The sequence below is a fragment of the Cygnus olor genome, chromosome 2 (assembly GCF_009769625.2).
Source record: "Cygnus olor isolate bCygOlo1 chromosome 2, bCygOlo1.pri.v2, whole genome shotgun sequence".
Taxonomy (NCBI): Eukaryota; Metazoa; Chordata; class Aves; order Anseriformes; family Anatidae; genus Cygnus; species Cygnus olor.
The window spans coordinates 75,238,166-75,255,284 of NC_049170.1; the positions used below are offsets into that span (position 1 = coordinate 75,238,166).

The window sequence follows — 17,119 nt, forward strand, 5'->3', positions numbered from 1 at the left end:
TGTGTCAAGTACTGAATAATTCTACGTCCCTGTCTTATCCAAGTCCCATTACTGACTACAGGTCTGTCTACAAGTGACATAAAATAGTGATAGGCCATCCATTGCATGTAAACCTGAAAACCACATAATCTGGGTGATTCTTTGCCCCTCCCCCTCCCCCCCTGAAAAAAATAATATATATATATTATTGAATTAATAATGCAGAATGATTACGAAAGACACATCACTAATAATAGAAAAGTTCTCTGAAATTATAGTACTGAAGTTAAATATCCCAAGAAATTGTGATACATAATTGATGATACCACTCATTAAGTAGTGATAGCCAACAAAGTGAGAGCTCTGGAGCTAGAAATCCACCCTGCAAACATGTCAAGTACATACTTGATCCCTTACTTTAAAGTAATATTGTTCAGAAACTGTTAAAATATACTTAGAATTGAACACTGCAAGTCAGATTTATCTATTTTGGAGACAAACCAAAAATAATCAATTCCTCCCTTGCAGTTTTCTCACAAGCACTATTTTTTCATATTCTTCCATTAAAATAATTTAATGCAAGTAAATTAAAAAGAGTTTTAAATATTTGTTGGACTTCTGCATCACCACTTGCAGCCTTCAAGGCCTGGCAGATGCATTATCACAGTTTCTCATTCATTTGTGGAACGCTGCCTACCATTATTAGTGCTTAGAAGAAATGTTATATGTTGTTTACACCAGAAAGTGACAGTCTCCATAGTATAGGGATAAAATCATCCTTTTCAGTGCTCAGCTTGATAAGCCTGGGGGCAACAGCTGCTGTCATTTCAGCTGTTTGTCTTTAAACATGTACTTTTTGGTACCTCAAGACGCCATTTCTTCTTCAAGCGGAGCCCAAAGCTCACAAAGTCAGCCTCAAATGTAAAGAATATAAATTCTTAACTGATACTAAACTAAATAACCTCCAGCTAGTTTCATCTGGAGGTAGATGCTAATGTGTTGAATTTAAAATGCAGTCAGTGTCAGTCAGTTTTACATACATGTCACTTTCTATGTTTCAGACTGCTACAGTGTAATCTTGCAATGTCTGTTTCTAGCAAAAAAAAATAAAAATAAAATAAAATAAATAAAATAAAATAAAATAAAATAAATTGAAAAAAAAAAGTATAAAATACACAAAGCCTCTGATTATCTTTTCTGCCCGAAGCAGAAAATCTCTTTTATCTGTCATATTTGAATACACAGATCAGTTCCTTATTTCATGTCCAAGCAATTGCTTTCATATTCCTGAAGGCTGTAAAAAAGGGTACAATTTTAACCATCCAGCTTTCATCACTGCTAATAATCAGCTCATTTGAACTGGATCCCCCCTGAGGAACATCTAGAATTAATTAGAGCTGATCCAACAGCACCAACTGTAATTTGTTGATGCTTTAGCAAATATATCTTATCAGTTAACTCTGTGATAGTGGTAGAGCATATTATTTGTTTGTAAATACTTGGACAGCTACCATTTTATTTATAAAAATGTTGATGACTGCCAAAGGGCTTGTGAATTTCCACATAACTTGATTAATTTCCATATCAATGATGCATTATATATTATTCCTCATTCATTATTCCTCAACAGTTATTTTCTTATAAGAATTTTGACTGCCTAATGACTGAGCAAACACAGCGCCATGTGATTGAAGGGACGAATCACATAGCAGGAGTATCGAAGACCAAACAATTAAAGACATAAAGCCCAACAAAATGTCACAAAGAAGCGTCTGGACTTTATTATATTTTCACATTGCACTGTCAAGGCAAATTAATGTTGCAGATAACACACTGTCAGGAACAAATGGGGCTGTTCAGGAGACTCCAAGTTATCATTCATTCCTGTTACATATAATAACATTTATCAACATATCATGTCATGCACTGTGCATATATACAGAGAAATGCACACAAAGAGGCTTGGCTTTGGGGACATAAGCTTTTTGTAACTGTTCACAATGCTGTGCTGGGGTGCACAGTCTGACCTACAACACATGAATAATTGGCTAATAACAGTAATAATGACGAGTAAGTAGCTAGTGACGGTACGTAGAGATGATGGTGTTAATTTTAATCTTTTCTGTAAAATTCAGAATGTATTCATAAGCAATGCTTGGGAGCCTTTAGACTAGCACAGATATTCACAAATATTAAACATTAATATTAGGGATCTGTTGTTCAAGTTCTGTCTTTTCCACAAGACAATAAGGATAACAGAAACCTGCTGATAAATTTTCTGTTATTGCACTCAAGACATATGGCTACTCGAGGGGTCGGTAACTGCCTACAGACAGCTGAGAAGCCCTGCTGGTAGCACCAGTGGAAAGATCTTGCAGCATTATGCATTTAAATAGACTTCTGCTTTCCTCGGAGGCGGTCCTGGCGGAGGCGGTGTGAGGGAACGCCCAAAAGCACTTCTCCTCCCTCACGACTTGCTCACTCCCTTTCTCTCATGGATCACGACAGCCTGCGGGTTCAGAAAGCAACCACACTGACTCTGCTTGCTAAATACTGAAATAATAAATTTGGGGAATCATATAAATTACAGTATCTGCTGGCTGGAACCAATGGACCAGAAAAGGAGGGAGGTAACAATTTTCTGACAGACCATAGATTAATGTCATTGTGCTGTTTAAACTTCATCTGTTCTATGTGCTTCAGAGGTTAAAAAAATTGCAAGCTAAGACAGTAATATCATCTCTCTGTGTTAAAGACACCTATTAGTCATGTCCCAGGCAAATAGGGATTTATGACTCAGACATAATTCTTCCAAATATGCCTGCTGTTCATAAAAGGCAGAGATCTATGACTCAAAAATAGCATTGAGACAGGAATAATTTTACACTTCACTTTGCAACATTGACGTTCCTCCAGAACTTATCGCAAAATCTCCACGTTGTATGAATAGGCATCTGCCAATACTATAGATTTATTGCTACAGCCCCCAAATCAGGTGAATTTCTCAGTCAAACAGAAGAGTAGTAAGTTCACACAGAGAAGAAAGATACATGTAGATCTTTGTTTTCTAAACACCCACACTCTGAAGATAAATTCAATTACATGTCACATAGCCTGTATAATGGCCTTATTTAAAATCTCCATTTTGTTGAAAGAACTTGCTACTACAATTCAAGTACATTCCCAGGACCCTTCCCTAATGAGTCATCCAAATTCCAGATCTGGTTTGGTTCCCCTAGAGGAACATGCATTCTAAGAGCAAAATTGGAAAAGTATATGCAGAGAAAGATAAACAGCTGCTGATTATGTCTGCAATGCAACAGAACATGGCTAAATGCTCTTTCACCAAATTGTTGTAATCAGCCCCCTGTTCCCGGCATGTGACCCTTGTGGGAACCCCTAGCCACTGGAGACCTGGGCAGAGTGCCGGGATGCAAGGTGACACCTTCCACCTGCTACATCAGCCCTGGTCTGCTTCTCATGCCCTAGCACGCACACACTTTCATTCACAGAAACCCTTAGTGTTTTCTTAGTAGGTTTTTAGAATGGAAAAAAAAAATCTAAGTTCACCGCTATCTAATTCAGCTCACACCTTTAGGAGAAGCTTTGCTGCTTTTTAGAACTGGCAAGTTTGCAACTGCTTCAACAACCTGAGAGTAAAGACAACCTGCTAATAAAGACCAGTTTGGGTTCTTCAGGAAACAATGAACCTCATGGATCTACTCCTTCCCTACAAACATGTTTCAATCCCTCTGTTTGGTGAGCACTGACCACTCACATGGGAGACACAACCACACACCTGTTCCCAAGCTTACCTCCTGGCTGTCTGGTGGACTTGATGGATGTGGATAATTGTTACTTTGAGAATTCAAAATATTACTATCTGATAAAACAGGAAGAAAGGTTAACTTTATGTCCATAAATCAACAGTTATTCTTTAATTCTCCCTCATAAACAGCTGTTCTCTTTAAATAATCTCACTTGTTCAGTTAAGAATCAGAAACACCATGTTGGTGATAAACCACAGACTTCAGGAAAAAAATGGATAAAGCAACACAGAAAAATCTCATGAGGTGACTTAGAGAGTAAATTTTGTTTTTATCTATTTCTTAGTCAAGGTCTTTGGAGTACATCAGCAAGCACAACTCTTACAGATTAAATAGGTGAACACCTGCACTGGCAAAAAGCCTATTGAGCCCATTCTTTTATGTAAAACGTTCAGGAGTAGATTGATATTTCAGAACTCTAACACCAAAAATAATCCTCATCTGTGACAGTATTTCACAGGTCTATACTGGTTTTGGACCATAACAAAGGCTACAAATGAGCGAAAGGGCAGAGATCTGCCTTACAATCCAAATTAAACACCTAATTGCAGAGCTCACCGTCGCTGTGCAGATCCCCAAGCTGCCACAGGGCCCTCAGTCACACAAACAGTGATCAGGTGCATGGCTAAGCACAGTACACAGCCAAGGCCGAGGCCTGAGGGAGGGAAATGCAACAGCTGCATCGGCTTCCTCCTGTGGCTACTTTCTCCTGCACCTGCCAACAAAACGTGTGCCCGGTGCTAATGGCAACACTCTCCTCTAGCCCCTTGCACAATACCTCAAGACTTGGACTGGGTGAAACCAGATGTGTTTTAACAAGAGGTAATGTGAGATAAAAATCTAGCAAAGCAGGCCGGCTTCTCCTACCATGAGTTGTGGAGGTCGGTAATGGCTACATGATGTGGGGCACCTATTGACTTTCCCTTTGAAGATCCATCTCAGCGGCCTCTCCAGCATTTGGTGGCCCATCCTGGCCAGGCACCATGGCAGGACCAGGCCGCAGCTGCCAGCAGTTGCTCGGTGTGAGGTGCTGGGGGCGGCCTGGGCAGGGGCCATGGGACCCCTTACCAGCCAGTACCCACCTTATTGCTGCCACCACCTCGCCTGGACATCGCTGAGGGAAAAGGAGGAGAGGCCACAGCCCTGCCGGCCTGCCCTGCTCTTGACACTCCTGGAGCAAGTTTCTTTTCCCCATGAGGTATATATCTTGTCTACTTCTCAGCCCAAGTTAGAAACATAACATTTTTCACAGCTACAATATGGCAGGTGTTTAATTGTCTGAGAGCCCATTGTGGTGCCAGTATACCTGCAGTTTACTGACCAGTGCCCATGCAGACCTGTCCTCAGCAAGGGATGATGATCCAGTAACCACCACTGGGCTGGGTGTGCCCTCCTGTTCTTCCATAATTTTGTAGGTACAAACATATTCTGCCTATCATCTGGGCCTCCTGCTTACCACTAGCATGGAGGCTAACATACTTCTGTAAAAAAAACAGGAATCAAATTTTAAATTCCCTTACCTGCAATATGGCTTTGGGGTTCTGCAGATTTCTTTTTTAGAATGAAAAACAAACCTCAGGATACATTTCGGTTATTATTTCAATTGACCATCTGACTACTTCAGGGCCCAAAAGTAATCTAAAAACTAGCAATGTATTTTCCCAGGAAATAACCAATCTGAAAACCTGAATATTTCCTAGACTCATGATTCCAGGGGGGAGGGAATGGTTGGTGTAATAAAATATATCAAGAGTAACAATACTCCAGAAATAGAACAATATTTTTTGTTATTCTTTTTCTCAATTGTTGTCTTCATTGTCTAGACTTTCCTTTCACAATCAATAACAGAAGTTACAGAAATCTCCTGCTCCTCAGGCAAGAAGAATCATGGAAGGATACTTAGTTTTGTACAACCCTGCTGAAGTGATTCAGAATCCTTAGTCTGTTCTTCAAGGAGTATGAACTTAAAATGTTGCCTTGCTGCAACAAACTGCAACCACACCACATGTTCTGACTTTTTGGTGAACTCTAAGCATTTACTTAAAATCTCTTCAGGGCCTTCCTTTAAAAGAAACAATGGTAAAGCATTGTGGTGTATATGTGCCACAAACTCTGTAACTAGTAATTGCAGATGATAAAATGGAGTGCTTTCCTCCATGCTGTTTAGTACCCACTTACTGAATAGCTTTTGTTTTGTTTTGTTTGGTTTGGTTGTTTTGTTTTCCGGCTTACACAGTATTTGTTTCTCTTCAAAGACATTCTTTGTATTCACAGGAGTATATTCATTACCTACAAATAAAAATCTAGCAATCCTTTCACAGGTTAAAAGAAATAATCAAGTTAGATCAAGGAGTCTAAGTGTTATTTATATGATTTGGCTGTCCTTCTAAATGTTGGTGGTTTTTTTTTTTACTACTCAGCAATTTTTTTGTTTCCACAGAGCAACTGAAACTCTGTGCTGCATTCCTCCGACCACCTCTACTGCGAGACTCCTCTCAGTGTATCTGATGAAGCTACTGTGTAATACTATAAACTGATGAGTTATTAACCAACCAATTAACCATACAAAGCTATTCAGCCTTCCATCTTTTCTCCAACACTATCTGCTTCCATCTGTTTCTCCTTCCATGCTTTCTGTAGATATTTTTGCTGGTGCAAATTACCATAAAGATAATTTTTAAAAATTAGTGAGAAAAGAAGGGAGAGAGAAAGAAGGGGTTTTTAGAAAAATCCTATACTGAGTACACCAATGGGAAAAAAAAAAAAAAAAAAAAAAAAAAAAAAAAAAAAAAAAAAAAAAAAAAGGTAGCTTGCCTGTTGCTTGCCTGAGAGGCTTTTATCCAACTCATTTTCTCACTGCAGGGAGAAAGGGAAATTGGCAAGCACTTTTCTGTCAAGTTGATGCAGCCTGACTGCCCTGAATCTCAGTTCTTCTTCTTCCTCCTCCAGGCTGCCTGCCAGATTGTCTCTGCCTTTTCTGAGGAGGCTGGGAATACAGAAAGCTAGGGGAGGTTTGGGATTGGGAGCTCCCATTCACCTTTACCTGTCAGCTTAAGAAAAAAATTACAAAGTTTATTAAAATTAGCAAGAGAAAAAAAGATCTGGCAGAATAAAAGCTAATTGTTTTTAAAGTGTCTGAGGCTCTTCTATGACTTCAAAAAACAGTATGCAGATTTACCTGCAGTATAGAAAGTACCTGCCTTCTGTGCTTTAGGTTAAAAATACTCCAAAATGTTGGTGTCTTGGGACTACAGTATGCTTTCCTTAAGTAAAAAGGAGGAAATACTTGCAAAGGTAAATAAAAAGGCATTTAATAATATTTTGGTATAAATTCAAATGATAAATTAAAAAATCAGTATCCTGACTTTACTGCCAGGTCCCATGTTTTTCACAGAGAAGCAATGAATAACAACATGTTCTGGTTTGGAGAGAAGAATAAAAGAACAATGCTTTTTTGAACTGTTCCCTAAAGTCATATCTTAATACTTCCTCATGCTTTGTCTGTCATGTCAGGGCTATGAGCATGTATTTGTTTGAACTTTTATTTATTCTAGTAATAAAGATAGCTACCTCACATATGGTTTGTTTTCCCATTTGCCAATACAACTCCCCAAAGTAATTTCTGTGTGGCTGTTCTGAATGACTTAATGAATTTAACAAATGTACAAAAAACAAATGGAAACTTTAGGAAATGGTTGCTGGCTAACCAAGCCTCACTTACTCTTCTGATTTCCAACAAATGAGATGTGGAAAGTTCCTAGAGGCAGACCAGATTACGTAAAAGAATACAGAGTCTGACACAGCAAATGTGGAAGGTTAGTAGTTTTTTCAAGTGAGATTGGATGGAAGAAAGTGGTGGTAGTCAGAGGCTTAAGTCACTGCTGGGATGAATGAAGAAACCAGTCATTTAGCACTCAGATGAAATCTGGAAAGTAGCAGTTCCACCTGGCTCATCCCTGTGTGCTGTCCCCTATTTGATTTTTCAGGTCATGAGAAGATTACCTAGACCAGACTTCTGATATTAGCTGTGCAAATGGACAGTGAATTTAAGCACCAGTAAAACATGCACTATATTATAATTCAAAATACCTTTTTCTTGCCATTGTCTTCAGACTGTGAAGCTTCATTAGTGTGCTTGAATACATGTACGCTTTGTATCACGCTTGCTCCTTAATTTGATGCCTGTTACTTTTCAAACTGTAATCCTCTAGAACTGAATGACAGAGACTGGCTGGTGAGATAGCTGTTGCTCTGAGCTCCTTATGATTATTCTTATTTGCTTGACCTCGTAGCCCATATGCAATGATGCTTGGCATGGCACCAGAGTCTTTGTGCATGCTGACCTAAGGGAACCTTTCCAGTTTCAGCGCTGGCTGTACACGATCTGCTCTGTCCAGCTTTCACTTCCCACTGAGGTTATATTGGCACACTGTGGAAACAGCTGTTTCAACTGCTATCTGTCACTCCTTTCCCCTGAGGTTTCTATCAAGTCCACTAAAAAAAAAATGGAATAACTTAGCTTACGTCTTCCTTGCTTGATTCCTGAGGTTCATCCCCATGTTCTGATGCTCCCAAGATCCCATGTCCATTTGTCATTCATAAAAACTCTTAAGCAGAATTTCTCTTTTGAAGCTCTTTTAAGCAGAGTTCAACTACAACTCACAAATGTCAATATGTTGCCAACCTTATAGTAAGTATACCAGGAATCAGATTTAAAAGAACTTTTAAGGTCTTAACCTATGCAACTTTATATGATTTGTGAACCAGCTCCTATGGAACTGATAACAAACCCAATTACTGTCGCTCACCAAACATGAGCTGAGCTATCCTTCATATCTGTTATATGCTCTCAGCTTGCAACAGATGTGAAGTAACATGGTTTATCTGAACTCTTTTACTATGGGCTAAGCTGTATTTTGTATTTTGAATGAATAGCGTGTATATACACCATTAGTTCTGTTCATGCCGTATTTTGATTGCAAGTGTGATCATCTAACAGAATAATTATTTGCCACCATGTTAATGAATGGAAAGGGGAGGGAACTCCTGAGTAAGACTTCCCTTGCTCTGAGAAAGAGAAAGCCCTCAGCCAACTCTGCTACATGAGACTCTTGGGGACTGCTGGGCAGCACTTGCCCGTCTCTCTGCTCACCATGTTTCAAGTCTCTTTAGGATGACTGAAAATCCCTGGAGGGAGAGGGAGACTTCCCTGTTAAGGCACTGAGCCCTTTTGTGTACAATAGGGAAGCGAGTACAAGGAGTGCATCAGAGAAGAGTCCTGACACATTTCTTGTCAGCCTGCAGCTCCACCACAAATGTTGCTGAGTGTACTGGAGCTCAGATTTATGGCTCTATCCTGAAATTTATTTTTTCTGCCAACAATGGCATGATGAGTGATGGAAGAATATTATTTTTATTCCCATGTAAGAATTATTTCTTTCTGTGCATGCACTTTATATTATTATTATTATTATTGGGCTTTCATGAGACATACTATATTATTGCAGAGGATATAAGACATAAAATGTATGTTCATTTATATATAAATATAATATATATATAAACAAATTATGATTACATAAAATATAATCTAGAATGAGGATGTTAAGCTCTCCTGTCTGGTCACTGCAGTCTTGGCTTATATAAGCCATACTATTTCATATAGAGTTTGCTCAAGGCCAATGCAGAAAGAAATTCTTCTCCATTCATCTGCTGTCTAGACAGGCATACTTTTAAAGCTGTACAAGCTGTTGCTGGGTTTCTCTGATAATGACTGCATCAACTTTGTTCCAAAAGAACTGCAGTGAACTTCAGTGACATTTATTGCAAGCACAACACCATTCCAAACATCTTCTGAAATTTAAATGAAACACATCACTGATCATCTGTAAGATGATTAAAAAAATGCTAGGCAAACATTTATCTTTAAGCAAGATCTAGCATATGATGAAAATAACATTACCAAAAAGAGGCAAAATAAAGCTTGCATGAAGCTTAAAAAAAGTGTTTTGCTGAGTTGTGAACTTCACACCAGCAAACCCAGTATGTTTCCTTCTGATCTACAGATTTTTCTACGTAACACTCACTTTGAAACTAATATAATGCATATTCAGGTAACATCCACTGTTTAAAGAAAAACCCAACTATTTCTTATCCAAAGCTTAAGTGACAATTTGAAGACATGTAAATCTGTGTGTACTTATGAGAAGTCAGGTAAAAGCAATGAGATTCTAACCCATGCTCACCCCTATTGGCACCTACCATAGAGGTACAGGATGTTAAACACCACGGTTTTAATCTATTCATACAAAAATACCAAATTAAACCTCAGGTATGCACAGCTATGCAAAAAGAAATTATCTTTATTTTGGTTTATCTGACTTTTTTAACCCTACCTGAAGAAAAAAAAAAAATAATTGTTAGCAGCAGTCCTGAAAACGCTTAGACAAATAAAAATATTTTTAGTAATTAACATATATGAGAAGTCCACAGTAAAGTTAAGAAATGTAATTTACTTTCTTGATATTAAGTATTTTGTTTGATCAGTCTCTTATTATTTATTTTGCCCCACCTAAAAAAACAAACAAACAAACAAACAAACATCCGTTACACAATTTAAGCCCGATATATAACTCCTATTTATTTTTATAGAAAGGGTTTGGCATTCTTTGTTTCTCTATCACCAAGAGTGAAAGCCCTCTAAATTTTCTGAATAAGTATACCACACATCCAACTCCCAGTGACAATAAGATTGTCAATAAAGTTTTTCCTTATGTATGTCCATTTGACTGTAAACTGAATCCAATAAATATTGTGGTTTTCCTTTAGCTTTAGTGGGCAAGAATTTAAACAGGTATTCCAAGAGTTACTGTGGTAATTGTTTTAGGTACCACCGGTTTCTAAGAATAACTTTTTAACTTTTTTTTTTTTTTTTCATGAAAAGGAATCTCCCTATGTGCAGTCAATGTAATAGTAGTGATATTTTTGTAATGCTCAGCTTTACACAGAATCACTACAGGCAGATTTGAATTAGCAGATACATTTTTGAATGAGATACCAATCTGACTCATCATTCATAATAACATACAACCAGGAAATTCATAGATTCAGTTACTCAGTGTGATTCGACTCAGCAGCTCATGGAATTTGCCTAGCAAATTTCATAAACACACTTTTCACACACAGCATTTTTGATACACTCCGTGTAGACTACTTTTTTTTTTTTTTTTTTTTTTTTAACCTATATGATGTTCTATTTCAACCTCTTGTATGCCAGTGGAGCTACACAGAAAGTAAACTTCATAATGGAAATGATTCCAGAGGGAGAAATCTTAAGAGCTTCACAGCATTCTAAGCCTTTGATTAGCATGAATGTTAGCCCTTCCTTAGGGTGGTTTAAATGAACTGTTTATTTATACAATTCACTGTTCACTGGGATATCTTCACAAGATCCTCTATGAATGTGGTCATGTGCTGTAATTTGCTACTTATCAGCCTGCTCCCAACAGTGATACTAAAATTCTGCTTCAGCTTGACAAAAAGTTCGCACCATCATCTACAGAGATGTAGATAAACCTGAGAAGGGCTACCCCATGATTATACTGCACAACTAGAGCACAGGTTGAATTTGATTTAAGGAGGGAAGTCCAAAATCTTCATCAAAAAATTACAAAACCTCTCTGCTTTGCGCAGAGGATATATATGTTCAAGGCGCTAAATTACCACAGAGCAATGGCCAAAGCAAGACACTTTGCAGATGTGAGTGTTCTACTGGAGGTAGCTCTATATGCTTTAATTACCTCAGGCTTCAAACCGTAACAAAAAGAACCAGGAGGTTTCTCCTCCAGAAGAGTTATGTCACATTTGAAATGACTCATTCTGGCTGCAGCAAGTAACACGCTCTACCCCTCAACTGCTAGCACTATAAAGCATTACAAGACAAGAAGACAACTTTCACAAGAATTTTTAAACCAGAAATAGCATGAATCCAAACAGATCTGCAAAAATATATATATATACAAATACGGTTCAAGTTCCATCTGCCTTTATACCAATAGTAATCCATGCACACTGGGGAGCTGGGAGGGGTAGCTGCAGGTTGTCTTTAATTTAAATGTACAGCACCACCTACTGTTAGCATGTATCATTTATACATGGGTACTGCTTTCATGTATTCTATATCATTTCATTTTTTTAGCTGATCTTTCGTGGAAGCTTGTTTTGTCTATAGATACCCTAGTAGTACCACTAAGATTAGGATGATATATCTGAATGAAGCCGAAATCTTTTTTGCCAAACAAAATTTGTTTTGATTTAGACAGGATAGGAATGAAGGCAGTGAATGAACTCATGTAATATGTCTATGAAATATTTAATTTGATCTTGAAAATGATCAGAAATACTGATGTTTTCCTGATGGATAAAATAAATAAATAAATAAATGAAAGAAAAGAGAAAACAGTCCCAAGCTTAGATGAGAACTCACTAAAAGGAGTTTTTTCAACATGAATTTTATAGAGAGTAACAGGGCATTTCTAGTGAAATTTGTCTAATGTTCTCTTAAAAATAATATTTGTAAATATTTTTTCTTACAATTAACACCCATGATATCTTACTATAACACAATGTCTGACACTTCCAAATTATACCACTCCATTAAAATTGTCATTTAAAATATATTATTTTCTGATGCAAATTAAATTAATATTCATAAACATTCTTTAATGTTAAATACCTACTATGTAACGGGAATAAAAGTTCACTGATACATTTTAAGTTAGTGTTCTTGAAGTGTTGGGCTGTTATTTGAGTTGTGAGCTCTACACAGCAGGAACATCTTTTTATTACGTTTGCTCGGTGACTTCCGTCATGGGACCCTGTCCTGGCCTCAGCTGCCTGCCAGGAAACAAAAGTAAAACCAATAATTTTCAAAAAGTGTTCAGCCCTAGCAACCCAACTTCCCTAAAACTTCTGAATCAATTCTCCAGGTCAGTTCATAAACCCAGACAAGTAAACCTAAACAAATCACAACCTTCCCCCTACCATAATGAAGTGTACTGAGAAACCTCTTCGCTTTCCAACCTGTCAGAGAAACAATCCAACAGCCAGGTTATGCACTGATAAAATGATGCTGGCCAAGTAACTTCTCTGGATTAACATCAGATTTTATTATTTTTTGTTCTTCAAGCTTCTTTCTAGAACTTCAGGTAGCTAAGAAAAGTTCATTCTCTTTGTCAGGTTCTCACAGGAAGGAATTAAACTGAATGAAGCCATGATGTAGTATCCGATAAACCAAATCAAGTCCTGAAAATTTCCACTGAAAGGCATATTTATTTTACTGATTATTGATTTATTTTAGTTGAATCTTTTTTAGTGCCCTCCCATTTTCCTAGTCACTTAAGATTACTACCATCATGACTATCAGGAAATATAATAAAACCCCACTGGAGCTGCAAGAACTGTTTTCTTAGTGTGTGTGCTCACTGTGAGAAAGAATTGGCAGGATATGAGCTGACCTGTGCCAACCCCATTATTAATTCTTCAGGTAGTGTTGGTAGCTTCAGGCTACTGAAAAATAATTTACTTAGAAAAGTGGTAGGGACTTTTATAAAACCTTACAAGGTGAACGGCCATTTTTAGCTCTAAATACAGACAGTGGCTTCCAGGGATTAAAGAGCAAAAATCTCGAAGCAGCAATTTATTACCTAGTGCTTTGCTAGAGTATATCTTGTGGAATTATATTTATTACTATGCAAGCTTTAAATTTGATTGTTAGGAAACTGCTAATATTTCTTGCCTGCTTTACTAAGTATCCAGATGTTGCCCTCCCCGTGAATTGAGGGCTGCACTAGCAAACTTATCAAACTTTGCCACCCAAATGGAATTGCACAACCTGTGGAGACACTGTGAAGTGATGGCACTGATGCACCTTTGACAATTAACAGGAGGAAAATAACAAAAACAAACAAAACCCCCTTCTAACAAAGAAATAAAGCAAACCAACTATCTAGGCAGTGGAGGAAAATGTGACATTTTAGGCAATTGGTTCTCCCACAAGAATTTGTGACAGCAATGAAAACAGTTTGGTAGGAATTTTATAAAAGACACTTGAAAGAAGGAAAGATGAGACATTCCAATAGCCATATGCTTGGAAGTGTAAAGCAAAGGTTTTTAAAGTACTGAGTCCTGGAGTATTACAGCAGTGATCACTGTTTTTCACAAGCCATAGAATACTTTTACATTTGAATCTCTAAATATTTGAATATCTTAGAAATAATATAACTGTGAATTAGTTGCACATAAATATGCACCGAAACTGATAACAACAATTAGCTACCAGAATTAATCAGAGGGAATCCAGGTAAAGTTCAGTGAATATTTTTGACTACATAACATAATGGAAAGCGTATTTAAATGATACCAGATATTGTTTCAGATGCTCAGAATGAAGTCTTTCAGCTTTTCAACTCAAAAAGTTTTTTTTTTTTTTTTTTTTTTTTAAGATAACTTCACAGTGGAACATAGCATTTGCTTTCCTATTGACACAAAATTCATATTTCATACTAATGTTAACCCCAAGTAACTTTTTCCTGGAATTTCTATAGTGCAGATAACAAATCAAATTCTATTTTTCAAGCATCAAAGAGCCATGACATGGACAAAAAACTGGAGGGGGGTGGGAGGGAGCAGCAGCAACGTATTTTCTAAGATTTTTGGCTTATTTTCCAGTGAAAATTATATTTAAAAAAATTTGGAAGCCCCTCTAAAACTTGGATGGCAATCCAAAAGGAAACTCCAAATTTTCCAGGAATAATTTTCACTTTCACTTGAAAACAAACAAGAAAAACAAACCACTTTCTTTGTATAAACAAGAACCTTTTTAAAAGACATAGGTCAGGATTCTGCCTCCCTGGTTAACTCCCTCTACTTGTATAATTGGTTCTTCTCCCACTACTGTGTTGCTAATTAAATCTCAGTAGTAACAAACTCCTCAGCATGGATTCTTAGTGTACCTGGTTTCATTTACCAGATTCTTTTTGTGCTTGTTTGTCAGTTCCAACTCTGGAGGTTTCCCCAGTTTTGATCTTTTGTTTCTTTTACTATCTGATAGAAGAGAGAAAAAATATCTGCACATTCTATACTTAATACTGCAGATTCTTATAACCAGCTCTGCCTCATATAAAAACACACTCTTTTTAGCACAGAAGATTAACCCTGTAGCCACCTTCATGCTAAAGACAATTTCAGTATCTACATCCCAATGAAGGAAAAGTATTATAAGAAAAGGTTTGTGCACTAGGGCAACAGCAATAGAACTTCTTTTAGATTATAAGATCTTAAAACATCTTATAGAATCCTAACATATCCTGAGTTGGAAGGGACCCAAGAGGATCACAGAGTCCCACTCCTGGCTCCACACAGGACCACACAAAATCAGACTCTCTGTCTGAGAACACTGTCCAAATGCTTCTTGAACTCCAGCAGGCTCAGTGCTATGATCACCACCCTGGGGAGCCTGTTCTAGTGCCCAACCACCCTCTTGGTGAAGAACCTTTTCCTGATACCCAACTTGAACCTCCCCTGATGTAGTTTCATGCCATTACCTCAGGTTCTGTTGCTGTCCCCAGAAAGCAGAGCTCAGCGCCGGCCCCTCTGCTCCCCTTGTGAGGAAGCTGCAGGCCGCCATGAGGCCTCCCCTCAGCCTGCTCTGCTCTGGGCTGAACAAACCAAGGGACCTCAGCCACTCCTTGTACATCTTCCCATCCAGACCCTTCACCATCTTTGTAGCCCTCCTCTGGACACTCTCTAATAGTTTTATGACCTTCTTAGATTGGTGCCCCAAACTGCACGCAGTGCTCAAGGTGAGGCTGCACCAGTGCAGAGCAGACTGGGACAATCCCTTCCTTCTTCTGGCTGGCAGTGCTGTGCCTGATGCACCCCAGGACACAGCTGGTCCTTTGGGCTGCCAGGGCACACTGCTGGCTCACATCCAACTTGCCGTTAACCACAACCCCCAGATCCCTTTATACGGGGCTGCTCTCCAGCCTCTCGTCCCCCAGTCTGTACTATGTATAGCCAGGGTTGCCCCTCCCCGGGTGCAGGATCTGCCACTTGCTCTTGTTAACCTTCATATGGTTGGTGATTGCCCAGCCCTCTAAACTGTTAAGAGCTCTCTGCAAGGCCCCTCTACCCTCGGGGGAGTCAACAGCTCCTCCTAATTGAGTGCCATCAGCAAACTGACTTAGTACACCTTCAAATCCTGCATCCAAGTCATTTCTGAAAACACTGAAGAGAACTGGCCCTAAAATGGATCCCTGGGGAATCCCCCCTAGTGACTGGCTGCCAGCCAGTCTGCCATCATTTCTTCTAGCAAATGTGATGCCCATCTACAAGAAGGGTCGGAGGGTAGACCCGGGGAACTATAGGCCTGTTAGTTTGACCTCAGTGCCAGGGAAGCTCATGGAGCAGATTATCTTGAGTGTCATCACGCGGCACTTGCAGGGCAACCAGGCGATCAGGCCCAGTCAGCATGGGTTTATGAAGGGCAGGTCCTGCTTGACAAACCTGATCTCCTTCTATGACAAAGTGACGCGCTTAGTGGATGAGGGAAAGGCTGTGGATGTGGTCTACCTTGACTTCAGTAAGGCTTTTGACACCGTTCCCCACAACATTCTCCTCAAAAAACTGGCTGCTCGGGGCTTGGACTGGCGTACGCTTCGTTGGGTTAAAAACTGGCTGGATAGCCAGACCCAAAGAGTTGTGGTGAATGGAGTCAAATCCAGTTGGAGGCCGGTCACTAGTGGAGTCCCCCAGGGCTCAGTACTGGGGCCAGTTCTCTTCAATATCTTTATCGATGATCTGGATGAGGGGATTGAGTGCACCCTCAGTAAGTTTGCAGACGACACCAAGTTAGGTGCGTGTGTCGATCTGCTCGAGGGTAGGAAGGCTCTGCAGGAGGATCTGGATAGGCTGGACCGATGGGCTGAGGTCAACTGTATGAAGTTCAACAAGGCCAAGTGCCGGGTCCTGCACCTGGGGCGTAACAACCCCAAGCAGCGCTACAGGCTGGGAGATGAGTGGTTGGAAAGCTGCCTGGCAGAGAAGGACCTGGGAGTACTGGTTGATAGTCGGCTGAATATGAGCCAGCAGTGTGCTCAGGTGGCCAAGAAGGCCAACAGCATCCTGGCTTGTATAAGAAGCAGCGTGGCCAGCAGGGCTAGGGAAGTGATTGTCCTCCTGTACTCGGCTCTGGTGAGGCAGCACCTCGAGTACTGTGTTCAGTTTTGGGCCCCTCGCTACAAGAAGGCCATCGA

At 39.2% G+C, this 17,119-nt stretch overlaps 1 long non-coding RNA gene across 2 annotated transcripts; it reads right to left on the reverse strand.

Annotated features, from left to right (window-relative positions):
• Nucleotides 1-1,748: 1,748 nt before the first annotated feature.
• LOC121065430 lies at nucleotides 1,749-5,196 on the reverse strand. Of its 2 annotated transcripts, XR_005817055.1 has the most exons (4): nucleotides 4,674-5,196; nucleotides 4,365-4,521; nucleotides 3,795-3,862; nucleotides 1,749-1,863 (listed from the first exon to the last, which is right to left on the reverse strand). It is a non-coding gene; the product is annotated as an uncharacterized LOC121065430 (long non-coding RNA). The 2 variants fall into 2 exon arrangements; XR_005817054.1 differs by having other exon boundaries at nucleotides 4,365-5,192.
• Between the last annotated feature and the right edge of the window lie 11,923 nt (nucleotides 5,197-17,119).